Source organism: Hylobates moloch, unplaced genomic scaffold, assembly GCF_009828535.3.
Source record: "Hylobates moloch isolate HMO894 unplaced genomic scaffold, HMol_V3 SCAFFOLD_18, whole genome shotgun sequence".
Taxonomy (NCBI): Eukaryota; Metazoa; Chordata; class Mammalia; order Primates; family Hylobatidae; genus Hylobates; species Hylobates moloch.
In genome coordinates, this window is record NW_026652293.1 from 11,595,253 (window position 1) to 11,618,902 (window position 23,650).

The 23,650-nt window shown below is 56.7% G+C and overlaps 1 pseudogene; it reads right to left on the reverse strand.

Annotated features, from left to right (window-relative positions):
- Positions 1–2,781: 2,781 nt before the first annotated feature.
- On the reverse strand, positions 2,782–23,650 carry LOC116457323 (receptor-type tyrosine-protein phosphatase V-like; annotated as a pseudogene).

A 23,650-nucleotide genomic window follows, 5' to 3' on the forward strand; every position in this document is an offset into this window, starting at 1 on the left:
GATCTTCGTTATTCAGTTTCACAGGCTGGGCTTGGCAAGGGAGGGAGACCCAGCCGGAGGAGGAGTCAAGGAAACTTTCTACGCTGCGGCTCGCTCCCCTTCCCTCCTTCCTTCGGAGCTGGCAGGAATTTCATCCAGGAAAGAAAAAAAAAAAGGAAGAAAGCAAAGAAACCCAAGCGAGCAAAGCTCAGCCCGTCAGAGACCTGCATTTGTTTGGAAAGGGTGTCCAGGGCCTGGGCCGCAGGGCTGGGGACTCTGTTGCCTTTGGGAACAGCCACGGGGTCACATGGGACCCAGAGGAGGTCTCTGAAAGAGGCCTTGGGGCTTCCATAGCCCCTCATGCCTCAACCACGTTTCACACTGGAGGAAACTGAGACCCAAGAGGAGAAATGATTTGTTCAAAGTGACACAGCCGATGGGGCATCCCCAGAGCTGGAACTCGTCCGCCCTCCTCGGCCTGTCTCCTAGGACAGGAGAGAGGGGAGTGAGGGGCTACCCTGGAAGAGGCCAGGCTGCGGAGGGTTCCACTGCAAGCTGGGATGACCCGGCAGTGGGCAACCAGGAGCAGTCTCCTCGCTGAGAGGCCGCGCCTTGACTCCAAAGAAATGAGTGTGGAGTTCCACCTGCTGAATGCACCCTGGGTGGAAATGCACTCCTGCAGCCTCTGTCAGGTTTATGGGCCGGGGACCACCTTGATCCCTGCTCCCAGGACCTCGGGAGGCTGAGGGACGGCGGGCAGCTCAGCTGGTTGTCAGGGCCCACTTCAAAGTAAGCGGATTGGCGCCACCTGGAGGCCGGGTGCTGCAGCTGCAGCTCAGCCACCCTGAGGCTGGAATCCCACCAAGTGGCTGACCTGGCCGGCCCCAGAGCCCTGGTGAGCAAGGGGCATGGTGGTTAAAAGTGAGGTCAATCCCTGTTCTCTCCTTAGACCATAGTGAGCTGGCTGTGCTTCCTTCACGCAGCCTCTTGCTCTCTCTGGTCTCTCCCATGCTGAATCAAGCCCCAGCGCAGAGCTAGAGTAGGCTGTGGGCCCCCCTCCTTCCTTTTTTGCCCTGTCTCCCCATGGTCCAGCCAGAGGCTATACCAGAAACCTGGGACCTCAGAGGCATCCAGGATTTCTTCCACCCTGTCCTTCCAGATGCCAGGATCCTCTCATCAACACCTCTCCACTCTCCGATAACCTCCCAGGGCTAGAGGGGCTGCATCACTGGACCAAGAAATGAGCAGACCCTGACCCTAGGCCTCCAGTTGGTGCCATGGCGCTGAAAGTAGAAGATGAGCCTCCTAGGAAGGCCAGAGGATGGGCCTACATGACCAGAAAGACCCACAGATAGAGCCACCTCTGCCCTATGGCAGAAAGCTACCGCAGGCCAGCCTGCACTTCCTTCACTCAACCATAGCCTCGGCTCCATCTCATTTGCAGCTCCTGCTGCTCCAATGTGCGATTTTCCCAGAGTGGAACAGCCATGGTTGAGCCCTGTTGCAACGTCAGGAGCAGCTGCTTGAGACAGACTTGGGCAGCTCAGAGCAGAGCCTCCAGCCTGCTTTTGCGAGGGTCATTAGGGGGCCCACCCTCAGCTCCTGATAAACATGGCATACGGAGGACACTGACATTTAGTCCTCCTGGGAGGGCACCAGTGCTTTAGTCTCGTTCTGGGAAAGCTCCCGGCTGAGCAGCCAGCAAGACCTCTGTTCCCTTCTTCAACCAGGCCTGAGAAGGACCCTCCTCTGACTTCTGACCCGTTGCACCTTAGTAGGAACTCAGGTTGGCCAAAGAGCTCTCCCCCCTTCCCCTTGGGGAGACCCAACTCCATTTCAGGGACTCTTGCTCTGATCTGTCCAGGCTTTCTCTGTGTCCTTCCAGGGCCTTCCACCAGGGGCAGTTAGGGTCCAGCATCAGGCACTGCACCTGGAAACTCCCAGCCTGACCAGGGAGGAAGGCAGGAGCTCATGTGGCCACCAGCAATCATGCACGTGGTATGCAGTGCAGTCCTAGAGTGTGTGGGACAGACCGCCACCTCCCCACCCTCTTTTCAGGTCTCTGCTGCTCCTCCTGGTTTTTCCTTTCTCCATATGCCCTCCCTGCTTTCTCCCCCACCTCCTCCTATGTGGAGGGGAGGAAGGAGGAGAGAGCGAAGGAGCAGGGAAAACTTGGCAACTCCGCCTGAGGGGTGCCTCCAGCGCCTGCATTCCGAGTAACAGGGTAGCTCTGGCATCTCCATCCTGGTGGGGGCTGAGGGTGGCCCCTGGGGGCTCTGGCAGGTAGAAAAGGCTGGGGATGGCAGGAGAAGGGAAGTGGGAAACAGGATAAACCCTACTGCATACAGCATGGTGCATGCAGGGTGATGGGGCAGAGGACGAACAATTTGGAGCTGTGATTCTGAATCCAGGGCTTAGCACCACAGGAAACTAGACGTGGAGAGACCAAAGTCTGAGGACATTTAGAAACTGGAGGAAGCAGAGGATTGCTTCAGGGGAAAAACCAACAGCATAGGGCCCACAGGTCACCTAGTTCAACCAGACTCCAGGTCCTAGCTTCCATCCCGGCTCCACGTTTGCCCACAAGACCCACACACTGGGCCCAGGTCTGAGGACGGACAGACAGAACACACTGAGCTTCACGCTTGGCCACAGGTCTTTATTCCAAGACCCTGTACCTTCGCAGTAGAGAGCCCAGTGGAGGCCGCCCTTCCAGGGAGCCCAGGCCCACGTGGATGTGTCAGGAATGCTGTCCCCATCCCACAGGGCACAAACCTCTCCTGCACAGTGACCAGTGCCGACTCAGGGCAGCCCGTCAGCCAGCGCGCTGTTCAGACAGTTGTAGAGGTAGATATACTGCTTCTGGAGATGGACATAGGGTTAGGAGGCTCGCCCTGCCTGCCCCAATCTAACAGAAAAAGGCTCCCTCCCTCGTGTGTCCCAACCCCTAGGGCTCCATCTGGGCGAACGCACAGCGGTCCACAGCGCCACCTGGTGGCTACCCGGGTGGTGCTGCCTAGAGGCCTGGGCAGAAGCTCCCTCATCCCCCCGCCCCTTCTCACAGCTGAGCCCCTACGCCCCCACGCCCCCACGCCCCCACGCCTCCACGCCCCCACCCCAGCCCCGTCGCCTCTGGTCGCCTCTCTCCAGCGTTGGAGTCATAAGGCCACAGGCCTGAGACTGCTGCAGGGCCACGTTAAAGACATCCACGGTGCACTCAGACCCTGCCTGCTGCAGTAGCTGCTCCATAGCCAGGAAGGTGCCCAGCTGGGTCGCACCCTTGCTGCAACTGACCTAGAGTTGGATGACGTACCTAAAGGGGGTGTGGCGGGGGTGTCCAGGGATGTGGGAAAACCCAACCTGGGCGCAGGAACTGAGAAGGGACACCGAACACTTGGTCAACCAGCCAGCCAGCCTGGGCCCAAGGAGGGAGACGGTAAATTCCCACCATATTCCTGAGGACAGGGTAGGGTGTGGAGAAGACAGGGGCATTGTGAGACTGTGTCCTTTTGACACATAACCCAAGTAGGGCCCAGGGAGATCTGAGGCTATGCCAGAGGGACAGGGAGGGGCTTCCAGTGTCTACTCCCCCAAGACCATTGTCCAGCAACACCTGGAGTGGCTGAGCAGTGTGCCCGGCTTCTTGCTGTTGCCCCGAGAGCAGCACTGGCCCACAGCAGCCAGGAAGGGCAGCAGGGTGGTGGCGGGCAGCTCATGCCCAGGCTCCAGGTATGGAAACTGCAGTCTCTGCACCTCCCTTTCCTTCCTGCTCTCCCCTGGGGCAAAGACATGATCAGCATTGGTGCTGGAGAGGGCAGAGGGAGCCCGCACAGGACTCTTCCCCCACACACCATCCCATGCCCTGTGGCCCCAACACCTACATGTGTGACCCTGAAGAGGGTACAGAGCCAGCCCGCTGTGCTGCTCTCGGCCACCCAGTGCACCGTCACCATGTCTGTGACTATGGGCTGCATCTCTGTTGGCCAGAATTCCTGTGGCTGGGACCAAGTTAGGGCTGCTCAGGCAACTTCCTGAGATCTCTGCCCCTGCCCTAGTCACAGACAGCACTGCAAACTCCCCGCCCCCATCCTCAGCCCTAACTCCTGAGCCTCCCTTCCTCTGTCGTCTGCTCTCTCACCTTCTCCATGGCATCAGGTGGGCACAGAGAGACAAGCACATGAGCCCCGTGCTGCCACATCAGCTCCCAGAGCTCCTCTGGCCCTGGGGGGCCAGTCAACACCATATGATCACAGCCAGAGGGCCCACCCTGCAGAGCACAGCTCATTGGCTTCCAGAGACTGAGGGTGTCCCCTACCCAGCCCACAACTCTGGGACCCCCCAGCAGCCCCAGCCTGGGAAGTACAGGTGGTCAGAGAGGGCAGGAAGCAGTGGCAAAACCAGCATCATCTCACAGGGAAGAGCCAGGCTTCAGGCATGTCGTCAGGGGGGCTCTCCTCTACCGGAGAAAACTGCCCCTGAGAACGGTCATCTGAGGGAAGACAGTGAGGGTGAAGCTGCCAGAGGCCCCCAGCCCACGCTGGCCCCCTGCCCCTCCACAGGGTCCACAGTGAGACTCACAAGAGACGGGGCTGTCCTGCTCATAGCCAGGCGGGGGTGCGGAAGAGCCAGCCTCATCCTTGATGGCCTGCAGCAAGAGCTGGGAAGGAGATGGGTACCCTGAGGCTGGGAGGTCCCATGCAGGGCTGGCTCAGCAGGGGAAGGCTGCCCTTGGCTGTCACCCACTTGCTGGCCTGAAGTGTACCTCGTACTCCTTCAAGAAGCCAGCGTTGGCATTGGCTGACCTCTTGGCACATGCCTGCGTGAAGTTCGTCACGGAGATGGGCCAAGACCTGGTGGGGGGGGGTTGGAGAGGGAGAAGGCACTCAAGGTTCCCCAGCTCCCCATTCTAGTCTGCTCGGCTCTGCCCACGAACAGGAGCAGGGAGCCTGCCTGTGGGAGGCACAGGGAAGCTGGGACTTACTCAGAGATGTTGAAGGGCCCTTCCAGAATCTTGCTCAGTAGGCAGCTGTGCAGGAAGACGTACTGGCTCTGCCAGGGGGAAGGGCATCAGGCTGCTCAGCAAGGAGTGAGGGGGGCCTGCGGGGAGATTTTCCAGGCCCTGACCAGCAAGGCAGGGATCGGGTAGGAGGGGAGAGGGAGCCACTGAGAAGCCTTCCCTCCACCGTCCCATGGTGTCAAAGCTGACAGGGTCCTGTCCCACCTCCCCTTTCACAGAATAGGAAGCACAGCCCAGAGAGGATGTTGATGTGTTTGAAACCCTCTCCCCAGGGTCTTCTGTGTGCCCCATGAGCTCTCTTTCCTGGTCCCTCCTGTAGCCCTGTGGCCACCCACCTCCCTCCCACTCCTTCAGGGTCCCAGCTGCCCAGCCCAGCCTGTGAGGCCCTCACCAGGATCTGGATCATGAGGGGCTAGTGCACCCAGAGTGCATACACAGCATGGAACACGTCTACCATCTGCTCCTCCTCCAGCTGCTGCAGCAGCCTCGACAGGGCCACGAAGGTGCCCGTCCGGCCCATGCCCGCACTGCAGGGACAGCCCCTGAGGAGGTGAATGGGTGAAGGGGCTGCCCATGTCCCCAGCTCCCCCAACAGTCCAAGAGCCCCCCACACCCCCAAGCCAGGCAGGGGGCTCTCCACCCTATGCACTCACCTGCCCTCACCTGCAGTGCGCCAGGATGGGTCCCATGCCCTGGATGGCCCTTGCCTGCTCCTGTACCAGTGCCATAAAGGCAAGCAGGGAGCTGGGGACCTTGAGGATGCTGTGGTCGGGCCAGGTAGTGACTTGCAGTTGCTCCACCCTCCGCTGCTGTTGCTGGACAACCTGAGAAGGGGGTGGGAAGGCGACAAGGGGGCAGAGGGGCCCTGCTGCTGCTCCTTATCTTCCTAACTCCAGGTTCCCATGGCCCAGACCTCATACTTTCTTCCCCAGCTGCCTAAGGGCAGGGATGATGCAGACCAACTGCTCCTTGAGGGTGGCAGCTATGTCTCCCCCATCAGGGTGCTTCCTGAGCCCTCGGGTGCTTCTCTAGCCTCCTGGGTAATCTCTGCATATAGAGGGTGCCCGGGAAGAGGAGTGATTTGGGTCCCTGGCTTTCCTGCCCCAGCAGTGCACAACCTGAGAAGGCAGATGGGCACAGGGAGCATGGGGTGAGGCAGGAGCCCTGAGCTGGCATGGAGGAGGTCAGGAAGCATCATGTCTCCCTTGCTCTTTCTTTCCCTCACTGTGCAGCCTCAGATAAGCTCTTAACTTTCTCCGTGCCTCCCTACCCCTTCCCGAACACACACTTCCCTGGGTGGTGGCTGAGTACTTGTGGTCCTCCGAAAGAGAGGGCTCCAGGGACCCAGGAAGTGAGGCAACCTTCTCAGGGGTCTCAGCTCTAATGCCTGTCCAACCCCCTCATCCTTGGGGCATGCACGTGCTGCAGCTGGAATTCCCGCTTGGCCCACTCATCCTTAGTCTCCTTGGCTAGGAGGTGGATGGTGATGTGACCACGGGTGACCAGGGTAGAATCGGTCAGCCAGTAATGCTCACACAGCACCTGGGACCAGAAGGTTGGAGAGGGGAAGGGCAGCTGTGGGCCCACAGCTATCACTGCCGCCCCCTGCTTTACCCAGTCCCACCCCTCCCTGCCCACCTTTCTGGTCCCTGCCACCCTGCTGGGATTCTGCTCTCTGTAATGACCTAGCTCCAAGGCTCCCTCCTCCAGGAGCTGCTCTCCCTTGCCTGGGCTCCGGCACCCTTGCCCTCAGACCTCTCATGACCCTCAGGATTCTGAGTCAGCCACTAGGTTCCTGTGCCAAACAGAACAGCCCTTATTCAGCGGCCAGCAGCCCTGGGCTCACTGCTCCAGCAAGAGGACAGACTCGGCAGACTCTCTGCGTGTCCCAGGGCCCTGCATCTGCCAGGCTTACTGAAAGGAAGGATCCATGATGGTACCTTTGACACCGGCCCTGGGCAGTCCCTACCCCTTGGTACCTTCTCTGCCCAGGGCAAGAAGCCCGTAGAAACTAAGCCAAGCTGGGAGCTTACATACCTGGTTCCTCCCACTGTCTCCCCATCCCAGGGACCACTCCATCCTGGCTCTGGGTGGGAGGTGGTTCCACCACCCTCCAGGCCTGATTGGCCTCGCTTCAGTCTGCCCCGCCTTCCCCGCGGGAAGATGCCAACGGGGCCATGGCCATTCCCACAAGGGGAACTCAGCCACCTGGTGGCCTTTCCAGGAGCCTGTAAGGCGCATCACCCTCCCGTTCTCCATGCCGATGGTCAGCATGATGATGATGATGCGGACCTGCTACTCCCGCACCAGCCGTCAGAAGTTCTCCAGCGTTTTCTTGAGAGGCCCCTGAGAGGCAATGAATTCCTGTGGGTGGGCGGGTGTAGGTGGCAGAGGTCAGGAACATGTTAACGGGTGATGCTTGGTGTCAAGCACACAGCAGATTTCCAATATTTGACCTCCAGGAGTGAGGATGCTGTGCACACACCTACATGTGTGCAAACACACGAACACATGTGCACCCAGAATGCAAACCAGGAGGGCCGACTTCAGAGACACCACCCCGTCCCTGTCCCACCCCAAAGGGACAAGAAAAACCCCAATGAAAACAACAAGATACTGACATGAGTTAAATAGCCCACCTAGGCCACCCTCTTCACCCACCCAGAGTCACCTTCCTAAACCCAAACTGCATTTCTTCTATGCTCAGAAATCTTCTATGGCTCCCCATTGCCCACCAAATAGAGTCCAAAGCCCTCAGCCTAACAATCAAGCCCTCCTTCATTCAGCCCCAGGCTATCCTTCCCATTACACCTCCCACCACCCAGCACCTCCCCACTCCCTCACCCCTATGCACCCCCCACCACACACACACACACACGCTGCCTGAACATTACTGCTTGGCTGTTTTCTGGCTGCTCCTTCCAGTCAACAGAATGTCCTTCCCTCTTTCATCACTTATCAAAATGTTACTCATCCTTCAATAAATCAAATGTCCCCTCCTCTGGGAAGCCTTTCTTAATTCCTCAGGTGGATGAAATTTCTCCTTCCTCCATGTGCCCTGAGTACAGTGTTTTTTCCTCTATTACAGCCCTTGTCACAGTACGTGGTGAATGTCACACACATGCCCACGTGCTCCTTTGAAGGTGGGGAATGTGGCTAACTCAGCTCTGCCTCCTGCAGGCCCAGCACAGAGCCCAGCACACAGTAGACCCTTGCTAGACACCCGCTGGATTGAGCTCATGAAGCCCAAGCTGGTGATCTCCTAGAGAGCTGTTACAGCTAATGAAGGCCTGTGTGGCCTGCAAACCAGCCCATCTCCCGAGCAGATCCCAGATCCCAGATCCCATGGGCAGCCTCACCGGTGGCCCTCACTGGGATGAAGTTGGCGTTGATGTAGTCAGAATGAGGCTCTCCTTCCAGCTGGGTCAGCCTGACCCTGGAGTGGTTGTCTGCAGAGAGTGAAAGCTGTGCATTCAGGGCTGGGCACATGAAGCCCCCCGCCCCCATGCCAAGCCCTAGCCCTCTGCCATGCCTCCTCTCCTGCCCCCAGCACTCATGGGGTAGCACATGTGGGTAACGGTTCTTGGTGGTGTTGGCAGCATACTCAGCCTCCAGCCTGGGCTGCTCCTTGCCCACCTCCTTCAGCTCCTGCAGGGATCAAGGGCAGGCACTGGTTGCTGAAGTAGACCCATCTCACCCCATGCCAGGAGAGGGGCAGTGGGGACAAGTGTGCAACTGGGAGTTCCCTCTAGACCTTCAGACATGTCCCAGTCTTAACTCCTCTGAGCTCAAGGGTGGTAAAGGCCTTACCTCGAATTCCAAAAAGAAAGCCTGGTGCGCGTGAGCACTCTTGGCCTCATAGCTCTGCCTGAAGCTGTGGATGGGGATGGGCCAGTGGGTCTACCTGGTGGGAGGTGGAGAGGGTAGCCCCCCAGCCTTAGATTTGCAGAGTCCTGGCCTGCCCTCCCCTGGGTGACGGGTACACAGCAGGGGACCTCAGTCCCGGTGGCACAATCTGATCACCTGGGGGCCTGTTGGAAACGCAGATCCTGAACTCTACCCTGGGTGTGGAGCAGTGTGCATTCCCAGCAAGCTCCTCCAATGCCCAGTCTGGGCTGCAAACCATCAATATGGAAGAACAGAGAAGGGGCAGGGGACACGCGTGAGTCTCACAGACTCCCTCCCCAGGTCCTGAGGAGGGCTCCTGTGCACAGCCAGTACTCAGTTAATGTCAGCCCCACAGGAGGTTGACATGAGGCAAAGAGCTGATACCATCTACGTGGTTGGTCAGGGAGAAGGTAGGAACTGGAGAAGGCGCGTGTGATGGTTAATATTGTGTCAGCTGGGTTGGGTCGCAGTGCCCAGAAAGTTGGTCAAACATTATTCTGGATGTTTCCGTGAAGGTGTTTTTTGTATGAGATTAACATTTAAAGTGGTTCACTGAGTAAACTCTAATGTGGCTGGGCCTCATTTAATCAGTCGAAGGCTTTCATAGAACAAAGACTGACCTTCTCTGAGCAAGAAGGAATCCCGGCAGCAGGCTGCCTCCAGACGCTTCCCGGAGCCTTTTGCCTGCTGGTCTACCCCAGATTCCCGGACTCACCAAGCCTCCACAATCACATGAGCCAATTCATCAACATCTCTCTCTTCCCCCTCTCTCCCTCTCCTCTCATCTCCCCCACCTTCCTGTCCTCTCTCTCCCTGCTCTCCTCTCTCCTCTCTCCACACACACTCCCTGTTGGTTCTGTTTCTCTGGAAAGCCCTCACTTACGTATGAGTGCATTTGGAGGAGGAAGAGGCCATGTGGGCAGAGAGGAGCGGGGAGCGAGAGGTCCAGGCACTGAAAAGGCATTCGGGGTGGTGTGGTGGCTGAGGAAGAATGGGGGTCTGGCAGAGCCTTGCAACCCCCTGACTGGGACACAGTCACAGCAGAGTGGGGGCCAGGAAAGCTTCAGCAATGCCACCATGGCCCCCACAAGGCAGGGAGGCACAGGAAAATGCACTCACCGCAGGTTGTAAGCTGTCAGCTCTTGGGAAAATGGATTCTTCCCTGCCCTGCAAAGGGTGAGGGGGCACGTGGGAGGCAGCCCCAGGGGCAGGGAGCTGGCCCACTCTGGTCACAAAGTTCTCCCCAGCCCCCAGCCTTCCCTCCCACTCACCTCTGCCCCTTTACCCACCTCCAGCACAGCAGGCTCAGCACAGCACAGATGGTGAGGACACAGCCCACCACGAGGCCCTCCACTACCGGCAGGGGCACTACTGCAGGGGAGACACTGGCCCAGGGCTCTGTGGAAAGAAGGGAAGAGTGGAACATAGCAGCCTTGTCCCACAAACCCTGCGGGGTCATGCCAAGCTCTGCTAGACCTGGGACCCTCTGGGTGAAGGGTACAGTGACAAACCCCCTCTACCCTAGTAGTCCCAGATATCAAACTGAGGCCAGAGATGGCTGCCTGGGGGGAACATCTGGATGGGAACTGGCAACACCAGCAACCCCTCCCTGCCCCCCACTCCTCAGGATGCCCCAAAGACCCCACTCCCTTCCCTGGTACCATCAAAAGAGAAGAAAGAGGGTAGAGGCCTGGTTTCCTGGACTGTCTAGAACTGCAGCGTCCTGTACGGTAGCTACTGAACGTTTGAAATGTGGCAATTCCAACTTATGATTTGCTGTAAGTGTAAAATACACACCAGATTTCAAAGACATAGTAAGAAAGAAAAGAATGTAAAATATCTCATTAGAAGTGTTTTTGGCCGGCTGCAGTGGCTCATACCTGTAATGCCAACCTGAGAGGTCAAGGCAGGTGGATCACTTGAGGTCAGGAATTCAAGACTGGCCTGGCCAACACGGTGAAACCCTGTCTCTACTAAAAATACCAAAATTAGCCTGTAATTCCAGCTACTCAGGAGGCTGAGGCAGGAGAATCACTTGAACCTGGGAGGCAGAGGTTGCAGTGAGCCGAGATCATGCCACTGCATAGATCTGTCTCAAAAAAAAAAAAAAAAAAAAAGTGTTTTTAATGGGTCACCTTTGATTTTTAGTTTTTGTTTAATAAATGTATAAAATTAATTTCAACCTTTTTTTTGACCTTGGATTACAGGCTTGAGCCACCGCGCCCGGCTTAATGTAGTTTTTAAAAGACATTTTAAATTACTTATGTGGCTTGCCTTACATTTCTATTAGTCAGGGCTGTTCTAGAGCCCGGATGGCCTGGGAGCATCCGGGGATAGAGAGGCAGTGTGAGTGTGGACGGCAGCAGACCACCGCAATGCCTCAGACTCTCCTGCCTGCACTCTCAGCTTGCCCAGGCGAAGTCTGGTGCCAAGAGCACCTTCGTCGCTGGCTCTGGGTCTCCCCACTCTGCTCGACAGGACATGTTATCCCAGTAGTCTAAGCTCAGTCCCTCCTGCTACTGGTTGGTGATGAGCCACACAAGAGGGTTCCCAGCTCTCCTCCCCATCTCCAGGGCCCAGCTGGAGCCCTTGCCCAGTGCCCTCCCTACCCGAGAAGGCTGAGAAGGAGTTAATGGCCTCAGGAGGGCTGTACCTGGTAAAGGCTGCAACTCTGAACCTGGGCAGAGAAACAGGACCTTCTGTTGGGGAAGGGCAGGCAAATAAGGTGAAGCCCCTCCCAGCAATCTGGGTGGCGAGCAATAGACACTCAGATAGCAAGTGCTCCCCAGCAGGGGTGTCCAGGGGAGAGAAGAGGCGGTCATGGGTTTTTAGTTTCCATTTCTGGTTGGGCCAGTAAAGCCCCTTCCTCATCCCTCTTGTCTGTTTATCACTCGAGACAGAAACTAAAAACCATGGCCTCGCCGGGCGCGGTGGCTCACGCTTGTAATCCCAGCACTTTGGGAGGCCGAGGCGAGCGGATCACGAGGTCAGGAGATCGAGACCACGGTGAAACCCCGTCTCTACTAAAAATACAAAAAATTAGCCGGGCGTGGTGGCGGGCACCTGTAGTCCCAGCTACTCGGAGAGGCTGAGGCAGGAGAATGGCGTGAACCCGGGAGGCGGAGCTTGCAGTGAGCAGAGATGGTGCCACTGCACTCCAGCCTGGGCAACAGAGTGAGACTCGTCAAAAAAAAAAAAAAAAAAAAAAAACAAACCATGGCCTCAGGCTGCTAAAAGCCTAAAACAGAACAGAACCATAGCAAAATAAGACAGGCTGGACAAGCTTGGCAGAGGTTATGTATCATGCTGTCTGCCATCTTACAGCAAACCCCATCTTCCTTGCCTGAGAGTAAGAGGAAGCTCTAGAAATAGGTGCCTGAACCTGGCACAGTGGCTCACCCCCGTAAACCCAGCACTTTAGGAAGCCGAGGCAGGTGGATCACCTGAGGTCAGGAGTTGGAGACCAGCCTGGCCAACATGGCAAAACCCTGTCTCTATTAAAAATACAAAAATTAGCTGGGCATGATGACCTGTGTCTGTGGTCCCAACTAGTCGGGAGGCTGAGGCAGGAGAATCGCTTGAACCTGAGAGGCAGAGGTTGCAGTGAGCCGAGATCAGCCACTGCACTCCAGCCTGGGTGACAGAATAAGACTGTCTAAAGAAAAAAAGAAAAGAAAAGGAAAGTAAAAAAATAAAAAGAAAAAAATAGGTACCTGGATATCCTGGGAACTGCCCTGGCAAGCTGAAACAATACACTCCACTTTCCTTTTTGAAAAAAGAACTGCGTAACAGATGGGTGTTCAGGTTTTTGCCTTGCCTGCCAGGAAGCTCAGTCAAAATAACTCTGTTGGCCTTAATGGGCCATCACATGCATTCTGTTTATAAGTCAATCCAGATCTCTTGTTTCTTTACAAACCACAAATGAAACTTATGTTTCATCACTCCCTTCAGCCTTAGCGCTCGCCTATACTGGGAACCTGGCTTGAGCTGCCCGTTGCATATCTCTTTGGTGTGGCCACAGTCCTCTGTACCCACAGGCACTGTCCAGGATCTCGGCATAGCCCAGGGCTCCGGGTAGAAGGGGTTGGGGAGCAGGATGGCCAGCTAGGAGTCCTGTCCTCTGTAGTAGTGGTCATGCCACATGTGGCTGATGGCTTCCCAGGAAGGCTGAGGCACTGAGAGAGGAGTGGGGAACGGGAAGAGCAGGGTGGGCAGTGGGGCCGAGGCCTCTCTTCCTGCCAGAGGGGCTACCCTATCTCTCTAGCGTGTACCCACCATTCATATTAGCACTCTCCTCCAGAACGTTCTGGTCCCCCTTCCTGCTCCGAGACTGACACTAGCCTCACATATTTCATCTTACCAGTCTCAGTCCCCATCTTACTCCCCTGCTGTCACCTACTCCATGCCACAGCTAGGGTCTCCCCATCCCCTCCTGGGCCCAGGACTCATGTGACATGTTGGTGGTGGCAATGATGCCGTACCACCGGATCTGTCCATCATCCTTGCCAAAAATACCCCGCGGGATCATCACTCCCATTTCTGTCCCAGGCTCCAGCTCAGGGGCCAGGGCTAATGCTAGGGGATACCAGGCTGGGGATGGAGAGGAGAGTAAGGACCTGACTGGGTGCCTAGCAACCCATCTTCAAGGGCAGGGACCATGCCTTCATAGCCCCAGTGCCTCTCAGTGCCTGGGGCTAAAGAACCAAGGCTGGGTGCAGTGGCTCACGCCTATAATCCCAACACTTTGGGCTAATGGATATAATTAAATAAGGACTAGAAGATTCCTGGGCTAGGGTACCAGGACACGAGGCTCAAAACTACGGTATCAAACTAGCAAGATCAGGGCCAGAGGAAAGGGCTGGGCCCTGGGGAACAGAGAAAAACCCAGGCAGCCAGGACTAGAGGAGTGACATCCCCAGGAAGACACGGAACTGAGGGGGCCTCAGAGGCAGCAGAAGCTGCCTACCCTCAGCAGAAGTGGAACACGCCAGAGTGACCGCCCGACTCCACAGACCGTTCCTGCCCAGCACGGCGAGGCTGAGGCGATAGGAAGTGGCAGGCACCAGGTTGGGCAACAGGACTGCATTTTTGGAGGTGTCGGCCTGGAACACAAGGTGAGCATTCCCTCCTGCCGCCAGCTGCTCTGCCACCACCAGACAGGTGCCCACATCCCTGGCGGGCATCGTCCAGGTCAGGGCCACGAAGGTGGCCTCAGATTGGCACTGCACATCCTCCACAGGGCCAGGCTCTGTGGGAATCAAAAGGCTCTGCATTGGGTGGGGGTCAGTGCACCCCCATGGGCAGGGCTTCTGGGTGAAGGGCTCTCGAAATCCTCAGGCATAGAGAGACAGGGCATTTACGCCCATGGAAAGGGATATCGGCCAGGCAGAAAAACATCTCCTTTGGACATGACTGCCCACCTGGAGAAGAGTAAGGTGCATAACCCAGAGCAGAGTGGGTGCAGCATCCATCTGGAGAGAGTAGTGGCTCAGAGTTGAGCGGGCAGTGCTGCCCACCTGAATCGGACCTGCACCTCAGGGCACTTTCGTCCTCCCCGCTGCTGACGTCAGCATACCAATAAGCAGCACCACGCGCTGAGTGGACGCCTGCAGCGGCCCCGCCTGGCACAGCACTGACAGGGAGAGGTTGCATCCAGGTGTGAGGCCCCTCAGGATGAGGTGGGCTTGGCCTGGCACCAGGGGGTGCTCCCAGGAGAGGTGCCCCCCTCTGAGAGTTGGGTGTAGTACATCCCCTGCCCCAAGGGGCCGCTGGCCCAGGCCAGGTTGACCACAGCGGTGCTCGCATGCATGGACACCAACTCACTGCGCGTGTGCAGGGCTACAGAGAGAGGGAAGGAGGGAGGAAGAACAATCAGCCAGGCCGCCAGCCCCAGTCCTCAGAGCCCCATGCTTGATGCCAGGGCCTGCTGACCCCTGCAGGGCCCTGGGGTGTGGAGATGGAAAATGGGCTAAAGGGGACACCACTGAGGGAAGACCCGGGGCTCTCTGGGGCAACCTTGCTCACCTCTCCTGCATCGCTGCCTTCCCCATGCCTCATGGGTTCAGCCAGAGGTGTTGGCTGCTGCATTGTGGTGGGGCCCAGCCTGCGTGACAACCTCCGCCTCGTACTTCGTGCCTGGAGTCAGACTCGAAAAGCTTGTGCTGGCCACCTTGGCTCCGATGGCGCTGGTGCCTGCCTGGTACAAGGTCACCGGGTAGCTGTCTCGGCCCCTGGGAGCATGGACCCAGGATGCCCAGAGCTGGGTGGGACCTTCACTCGTCACATTTACCAGAGGAGGGGCAAGTGGGCCTGCGAGGAGAGCAAGATATGGAGGGTGTGGAGAACAGGGAGAAACGATCTACACTAAATCTCTGGCTCCCCGCTCTCCAAAAGAACCCCAATTTCTCCCTCCATCCTTGGCCCTATCAAGAAATACCCAGGAGCTAGAGACACCATTTCAGGGCGTCCAATGAGCCCAGGATTCCACTGGAAAGCAGGGCCTGCCACTGACCCCAGGCAGTAGAGTCCAGGCTAAGCCTGAGTTGAACAGATGAACTAACCACTTACTCTCGCCACATCCCCACCCCTCTCTCAAGGCAGAGCTAGGCTGGGCAGCATGAGTGTTAAACCGTGTCCCTTCTCCCAGCCCCTGCACAAAGGAGCTTTTAAAGACCCTTATGGCCGGGTGCGGTGGCTCATGCCTGTAATCCCAGCACTTTGGGAGGCCGAGGCGGGTGGATCACCTGAGGTCAGGAGTTCGAGACCAGCCTGGCCAATATGGTGAAACCCTGTTTCTACTGAAAATACAAAAATTAGCTGGGCATAGTGGTGGGCGCTGTAATCCCAACTACTCAGGAAGCTGAGGCACAAGAATCCCCTGAACCTGGGAGATGGAGGTTGCAGTGAGCCGAGATCGCGCCACTGCACTCCAGCCTGGGCAACAGAGTGAGACTCTAGCTCAAAAAAAAAAAAAAAAAAAAAAAATACCGTTATGTGCAGCCGGGTGCGGTGGCTCATGCCTGTAATCCGAGCACTTTGGGAGGCCGAGGTGGGGGGGATCACTTGAGGTCAGGAGTTCGAGACCAGCCTGGCCAACCTGGCGAAACCCCAACTCTACTAAAAACACAAAAATTAGCCACACGTGGTGGCAGGTGCCTGTAATTCCAGCTACTCTGGAGGCTGAGGCAGGAAAATGACTTGAACCTGGGAGGCAGAGGTTGCAGTGAGTTGAGATCATGCCACTGCACTCCAGCCTGGGAGACAGAGGGAGACTCTGTCTCAAAAAAAAAAAAAAGGCCCTTATGTGGATGGATAGGCAGGTATCTGGGGGCCCAGGCAGCACCCCTCCACCCTCAAAGCTTGAACTCACTTGAACTCAGGAGCCACACAAGCCTGGCCCGAAAGTCAACACTTCTTTATAAATGGGGACACTGAGGCTCAAAGAAGGCCAAGGTTTGCTCTAGGGGCTGAGCCCCAGCTAGAACCCAGGTCTCCTGACTTCCAGGGTGACGTCTTTCCAGCTCCCTCCCAGCCTGTACTTCAGGCAGGATCCAGACAACAGCGATAGGGGCAGGAGGAGGCTGGGAGGGGAGGCCCAGGGCAGGGGTAGAAGGAGCCACCACATTGGAGAGGGATGCGCTGAGGGTGGGGAGGCCCATCTATCCGTCAGCTCCACCAAGGGCTCTGCAGGCAGAAAGAGCAGGAAGACTCAGGCCACGTGAGAGGAGCTTCCCAACCCAACTCTATGGGACCCCAGGGCTTCCGGGGAGGAGAAAACCTCGCTGCGTGTCCTGCACTTGAGTAAAGGCAAAGAGCATGGAGGTGGTCACACTGCCTGCTTGAATCCCAACTCCCCACCGTGCTGAGGAACCTGGCGCAAGTTATTTTCTGCCTCTCTGCCTCAGTCTCCTCATCTGTGAAACAGAGAAAACCATAGTAACTACGTCCTAGGCTTGGTGTTATGAGACTTAATGAGAGCACACAGGTAGAAGACCTGGCTGAGTGCCCAGTAAACGCTAGCTATTGCTGTTGTGATTTTTTTTTTTTTTTTTTTGAGAGGGGGTCTCACTCTGTCACCCAGGCTGGAGTGCAACGGTGCAATCTCGGCTCTGCAACCTCTACCTCAAGCTAATTTTTGTATTTTTAGTAGAGATGGGGTTTCACCGTGTTGGCCAGGCTGGTCTCAAACTCCTGACCTCAAGTGATCCACCCGCCTCTGCCTTCCAAAGTGCTGGGATTACAGGTGTGAGCCACTGCACCCGGCCTTGCTATTGTTATGATCAACCACTTGTGGCCCACTACCACCCACCTCCTTACTGCCAGCCATGAGAGAGCATGAGGAATATCATGCCCAGGGCCACTGTACAAGTGAGCAAACGCCTTCTAAGAAGGATCTGCCCACCTTCTAGAAGGCCTAAAGGGCCAGGGCCGTGGGGGAGTCCCAGTGAGGGGAGTGGGGTTACCTACTCCTAGTGGGGTTGCCTAGGGACCGAGGGAAAAACCCTAAGCTGGTACATGCCCCACCGTCAGCCCAGCTGCCTGCCTGAAGACCACAGAGGCCAAGGGGACATGCAGCCCCCTGGGAATCCAAGGAGCACTGTAGGGGAGGGCCATCAGAAGGCACTCACATGTCCAGCCTGTGGCATTGGTGCTGCTGCTCTGATCCAGCCCCCGCAGAGTGGACAGCTGCACCAGGAACTCAGTGCCCGGTGACAGCTAGGCCCAGGAGAAGTTCTGGACCTCTGCAGCTAGAGTCTCCTCCCTTTCCAGAGTCAGAGGCCTCAGGCTATAAAGCTGCACCTAGAAGCCATCCCTCCCCACTGGGGGGGGACTCCAGGAAGCCCTCAGGGCAGGAGGCTGGGTGGCAAGGTTCAGGCTCAAGTTGGCAGGAGGAGCAGGGACTGGGGGAAGGACAAGGAAGAAACAGATGTGGAGTCACCCGAATCCTCTGCCTCTCCTCCCCATGAGCTACACCCATCTCCTCAGTCCCCAGGCAAGCTCCCAGCCCTCCCCACCTAAAACCCCTGCTTCCACAGGGCTCAAAGACCACCCTTCCTTTCCTTCCCAGGAAACCCTCTTAAACAGATGCTTGCCCAGACACCTGCTGCCCCGCTTCCTCCCTGACTGTCCACCCCTTGAGGGCATGGTGCCAACCCTGTCACACCTCTTAGGGCCCCGGTCTCCAGCTCACCTGCTGACGTTCAGTTCCCGTTCAGTCTGTTTCTGGCCTGTGGACCTTGGTGCACGCTTAGCCTCCTGCTAAAGTCCTCTCCACCCATCCTCCCCAGCCCCAGCAGATGACCCTGGGCAGGACCCCACCCTGCCCCCCACCAGCCTGCTCTCACTCAGCTCACTCTTCTCCGGGAAACTTCCTCTGACTTTTTAAGCAGGTGTCCCTTCTGTGAGTCCTAAAAGATTAGACTGAACCACATAAAATTCCTGAGATTCAGCCGTTTTAACCAATAGGAATGGAGTTTCATATGGTTTAAGCTAATACGTTATGCACATTCCAATTAGTGCATTAACAGGTATTATGATATATATATATGATATATATATATGATATATATATCATATATATATCATATATATATATCATATATGTATATATATATATATGCCATCTGTTTACTTGTCTTCCTGAGGCACTGAGGAGTATTCATCATTTTTGGCCTCAGCAACTGGTTTCATGCCAAGAAAATGGGAGTCATTCATTAAATAATTGTAGGATGGATGGATGGATGGTGGATGGACAGATGGATGGATGGACAGTGGATAGATGGTGGGTATATAGCTAACCAGATGGAAGGAGGTAGAAATTGCTTGCAAATAGATTCATGAAAGGCCTCATCTTGTACTCATGGCCTTCTGAGTCAAGAATATGGCACACAAGGCTGGGCACGATGGCTCACGCCTGTAATCCCGGCACTTTGGGAGGCCAAAGCGGGCAGATCATGAGGTCAGGCGTTCGAGACCAGCTTGGCCAACATGGTGAAACCCTGTCTCTACTAAAAATACAAAAATTAGCCAGGTGTGGTAGCAGGCACCTGTAACCCCAGCTACTCGGGAGGCTGAGGCAGGAGAATTGCTTGAACCCTGGAGGTGGAGGTTGCAGTGAGCCGAGATCGCGCCACTGCACTCCAGCCTAGGTGATAGAGCAACTCCGTCTTGAGAAAAAAAAAAAAAAAAATATATATATATATATATATATATCACACAGTCCAGCCACAGTGGCTCATGCCTGTAATCCCAGCACTTTGGGAGGCCAAGGTGAACAGACTGTTTGAGGTCAGAAGTTCAAGATCAGCCTAGCCAACATGGTGAAACCCCATCTCTACTAAAAAAGTAAAATAAAAATACAAAAATTAGCCAGGCAAGGTGGCGGGCGCCTGTAATTCCAGCTACTCGGGAGGCTGAGGCAGGAGAATCACTTGAACCCAGGGGTTGAAGGTTGCAGTGTGCCGAGATCCCGCCACTGCACTCCAGCCCGGGTGACACAGCAAGATTCCATCTCAACATATATATATAAATATATATGGCACACAGAAGTGCAGAGTAGAGGATGCCAGTCCCCTAGCCTACCACCTGGGGCTGGCCTCCCACAGGCTGCAGCCAGGAACTCACAAGTACAGGGGTGGATCTTCTGGACGCCGGAGCCAAGGTTCTCTGCCCAGGCCCACAATGGCATAGCAGGAGCCGGGCACCAGACTCCTCAGAGTCAGGCTGGAATTGTCTGGGCCCAAGTCAACAAGACTGCCCAGTGACCTCTGGCTGCCCTCCCTGGTGCCAAGCGATCCTGTAGCCTTCCCGCTGTCCTGGTGCTGGGGCCCAGCCAATGGCCAGGTCAGAGGGGCCACCCCTGCTGAAAACCTCCAGGGACTGTGGTGCCAGGGGACCTGAAGAGAAGGGCAGTTTGGTGAGGGGTCCATGCACTGCCTGCAGCCCTTTGGTGCCCACTGCCCAGCTCTTCTGAGTCTCTCCCCTGCTCTGACCTCCCTCCCCTGGCAAGGCCTTCCAGCTGCAGGGCCAGGGGACACAGTGGCTGGCACTCACTTTTGTGGCCCATGAGGCTCTGGGTGATGATTCCCAGAGATGAGGCAATGTTCACACAGTAGCGGGTCCCAGGCACCGGCCCACAGAAGGTGATGTGGGTGGCACCAGGTGGCACAGAGATGTTTCCAAGGAGGCCCGGGTTTCCCTCTATGTAGAGCACGGCCCGTCTCCCGGGCTTCTTGGAGGCCTCCAGCCCATCCAGCTGCCGCTTGGCACCACTGCCTTGTCTGGACTTGGCTGCAGAATCTGGAGGTGAGACAGGGCCCCGAGAGCGAGGCCCCACCAGCCTCTGGATGCAGATGCCCCTGGGCAGGATCCTGCCCTGCTCCCCACCAGCGGGGACTCACCATCCAGCCAGGCACTGGCCTGGGCCCAGGCGTCATATGGCCCCGCTAGGACCTTCAGCTCCAGAGCATAGTGCCCAGTGGGCAGGGGCCCTGGGATTGTGACACTGTGGGCCTCAGGGCCCAGAGTGATATTCTTCTCCACTGGCCCACTTAACCTCAGCAGGAAGCCATCCCGTGCACCTGGCCCTACTTTCCAGCTTGCCCAGAACTTGGTGGGCAGGGGAGTCAAACCAGGTCAAGGGGGGCAGAGGGATCTGTGGAGAAAATAAAGAAATATATGCAGGAAGACCTAAACAGCAGAGGGGAGAAATCCCACTGGTTCTCTGACAGCTTCTTTCTCTATGTACTGGGCCATGCCTTGTCCCAGTGTTAGCAGCCACCACTTGCCACATTCTGGATGAACACCGGGATCTGGCTGCTACCATCTGGCCATGGACAATAACAGAAATAAACACATCAAGTGATTAAATGTGCACCTGCCAGCGTGGTTCTGAATACCACATGTAGAAACTAACACAGAAAGAGGGTAAACACTTGTCTGGAGGTGCATAGCCAGTGGGTGGCAGAAACAAAACTCAGAACACGGCAGTCTGGTTTGTCTGTCCTTAACCACTGCACAACGGGGCTTCTCTAAGTAAAAAGTCAGCAAAGCCATGGCAAAGCCAACATGGGCTCTGCAGGCATCCAACCCAGGTTCAGGTCAGCTCACCCACGCACAGGCTACGCAGGAAAGGTTGGATTTCCTCTCTCTGAACCTCAGCTCCCTCCGCCATAAAATGGGGATAATATGACTTACATAGGGCTGTTCTGAGGATTCAATGAAACAATACACAGAAGGTGCTTAGCACAGGCCGGGTGCAGTGGTGCAGGCCTGTAATCCCAGCACTTTGGGAGGCCGAGGTGGGCAGATCACGAGGTCAAGACCATCCTGGCCAACATGGTGAAACCCCGTCTCTACTAAAAATACAAAAATTAGCTGGGTGTGGTGGCGCGTGCCTGTAATCCCAGCTACTCTGGAGGCTCAGGCAGGAGAATCGCTTGAACCCAGGAGGCGGAGGTTGCAGTGAGCCGAGATTGCGCCACTGCACTCCAGCCTGGCAACAGAGCGAGATTTTGTTTCAAAAAACAAAAACAAAAACAAAACAAAACAAAAACAGAGTCCAGCTTAGCAAAGAGTCCAGCTTAGCACAGAGTCCAGCACACAGAAGGGTTCAATTGATAACTACTGTCACCACCATCATCCCCTCAGATAGGTGCCCACCACCAGCCAACTGGAGGCGCACTCCCTCTGAGCCTCCAAAGACACCCCCTCCCCTGCCAGTTGTATCCTGGCTACTTGACCCACAGAGAAGAGATGGGAAGTCTCGGCTGTGTCTCCTTTACCCCCAGGCACTCACAGGTCCATTCTGTGGCATTGGGCCCCACTGCCCAGTGGGGCCTGGCAGCAGCACTGAGCGTCAGCTCATAGGGGGTGCCCTGAGACAGGTGAAGGAAGGTGTGATGGGAGACTCCCCGTCTGACTACTGCAGTCAGATTGGTGCCACCTAGGAGGTCTGTGAGCACCAAGTGGAGCCAGGCAGCCCCCTTGGAGCCGTTCCAGGAGGCTTGCAAGGCACTGGTGCCCAGGGTATGCAGTACCAGGTCTGGAGACACAGGGGCTGGAGGAAGGATGGAGAGAACAAAGTCAGGCTCAAGAAAGGCCCCTGGAGCAGGATGCTGGCAGGGACCCTGGCAGTAGGGAGCACAGAAGCCCAGGCACATTGGAACATGGCTGTCTATGAGGCTCTGGACTTTCCACCATTCCCACCACTCCCAGATTGGCTGCCACCCGGGGCCTTGCCCAAGTGCCCAACTTACCTGTCCACTGATGGAGGCTGGGTTTTGCTTGGAAGTTGCCAGCCCAGGTGTTAACTTACAAATGATACTCGATACCTGGCAAGAGGTTGCCAAAATTGTAGGACAGGGTGCCCGGGGGCATGGAGACATTATGTGCCAATGTCTGGGATTCTAGGTGGTAGAGAAGAAGGCGGTAGCCATCCTGCTCCCTGGGGGCCTCACCCCATGAGGCCTCCAGGCTGGATGGGCTCCCGGGGCTGTGGAGCTGCAGTCCATGGACAGTTGACGGGGTTGCATCAGCAGAAGAGAGAGAGACACCAAGGTCAGTGCCACAGGGGCATCACCCCTCTGCCTGTAGTGCCCCTAAATGGGTCACTGTACTAGACATGATCTACAGAGAAGTTGCGCTCCCTGCCAGCACTCTAGGGCAGCCACCTCCGCCCCTTCAGCCTGCAGGCCTCATACAGTGCGAGCGGTGAGAGTGATGGTGACATTCTGCCCACAGGGTCGCAGGACAGTCACTTCCAGCTGGTAGCGACTCCCTGGCACCAGATCTTGGAACTTAAAGCTGGATGCATTGGTGTGGGCCTGGAGCTGCTGCCCTTCAGGAGAGCTGAGGGGGCTCAGACGCGTGAGGCGGAGGGCATGGGTGAACCCGCCTGGCTCCGGGGTTGCCCAGCTCAGAAAGAGGCTAGTTGGTCTCCCCTGGCTGGTGATGTTCACGTTTAGGGGTGGGCCTGGGGAAAAGGAGGTGCTTTCAGAACCCACTAACAGCCTTTCTGCCTTAAAGAAGAATGGAAGGCCAAAAATAAGAAAAAGCCAGGGTAGAGGCAGAGTCTGGTGTGGAAAAATTGGCCCCACACCACCGACTCTTCACCCCCAGAACTCCCTCCCCCGCTGAAGACACCTACCTGCACTCTCCCTGCCTGGACTCCCTTCCAGGGAGGGGCATGCTTCCTCCTGCAGGAAGAAAGGAGGCAGAGAGTGGGGGAAATGGACAGAGGCCTCTGGGAAGGCTACTGGTGGAAGGTGGAAGGGGACTGTGACTCTCAAGCTGCAGACAAGCCCACCTCTTCCTGATGCTGTAGCAGGACAAGCCGCAGACAAAACTCCTCAGACACCAGATTAAAGAAGGAAGAGGCCGGGCGCGGTGGCTCATGCCTGTAATCCCAGCACTTTGGGTGGTGGGGCAGGGCCAGGATCCAAAAGAAGGCTCTATTGCCGTGTCTGACAGCCCCACGCATGGCCAAGGGGCATCTCCCAGAGGCATGCCCACGACGCATCTGTTCTCCAGGCAGGCTGGAGCAATCTGTTCTCGCTCGCTGCGCCACATGCTGGCCCTGGTGGAAAGGGAGTGGCCTCTCCTCGCCTAATGCAGACCAGCTGTGGGGCCCCGAGGAGAGTTGGGAGGCCTGGATGTGCCCTGGAGAGCGGGGACCCCACCCACTGGCCTGCCCCCCCATGCCCACCTTACCTCTACCAGAAAACCCCGGAGCCAGAGCAGGGCAGCGAACAGGATTGGGGGCCTCAT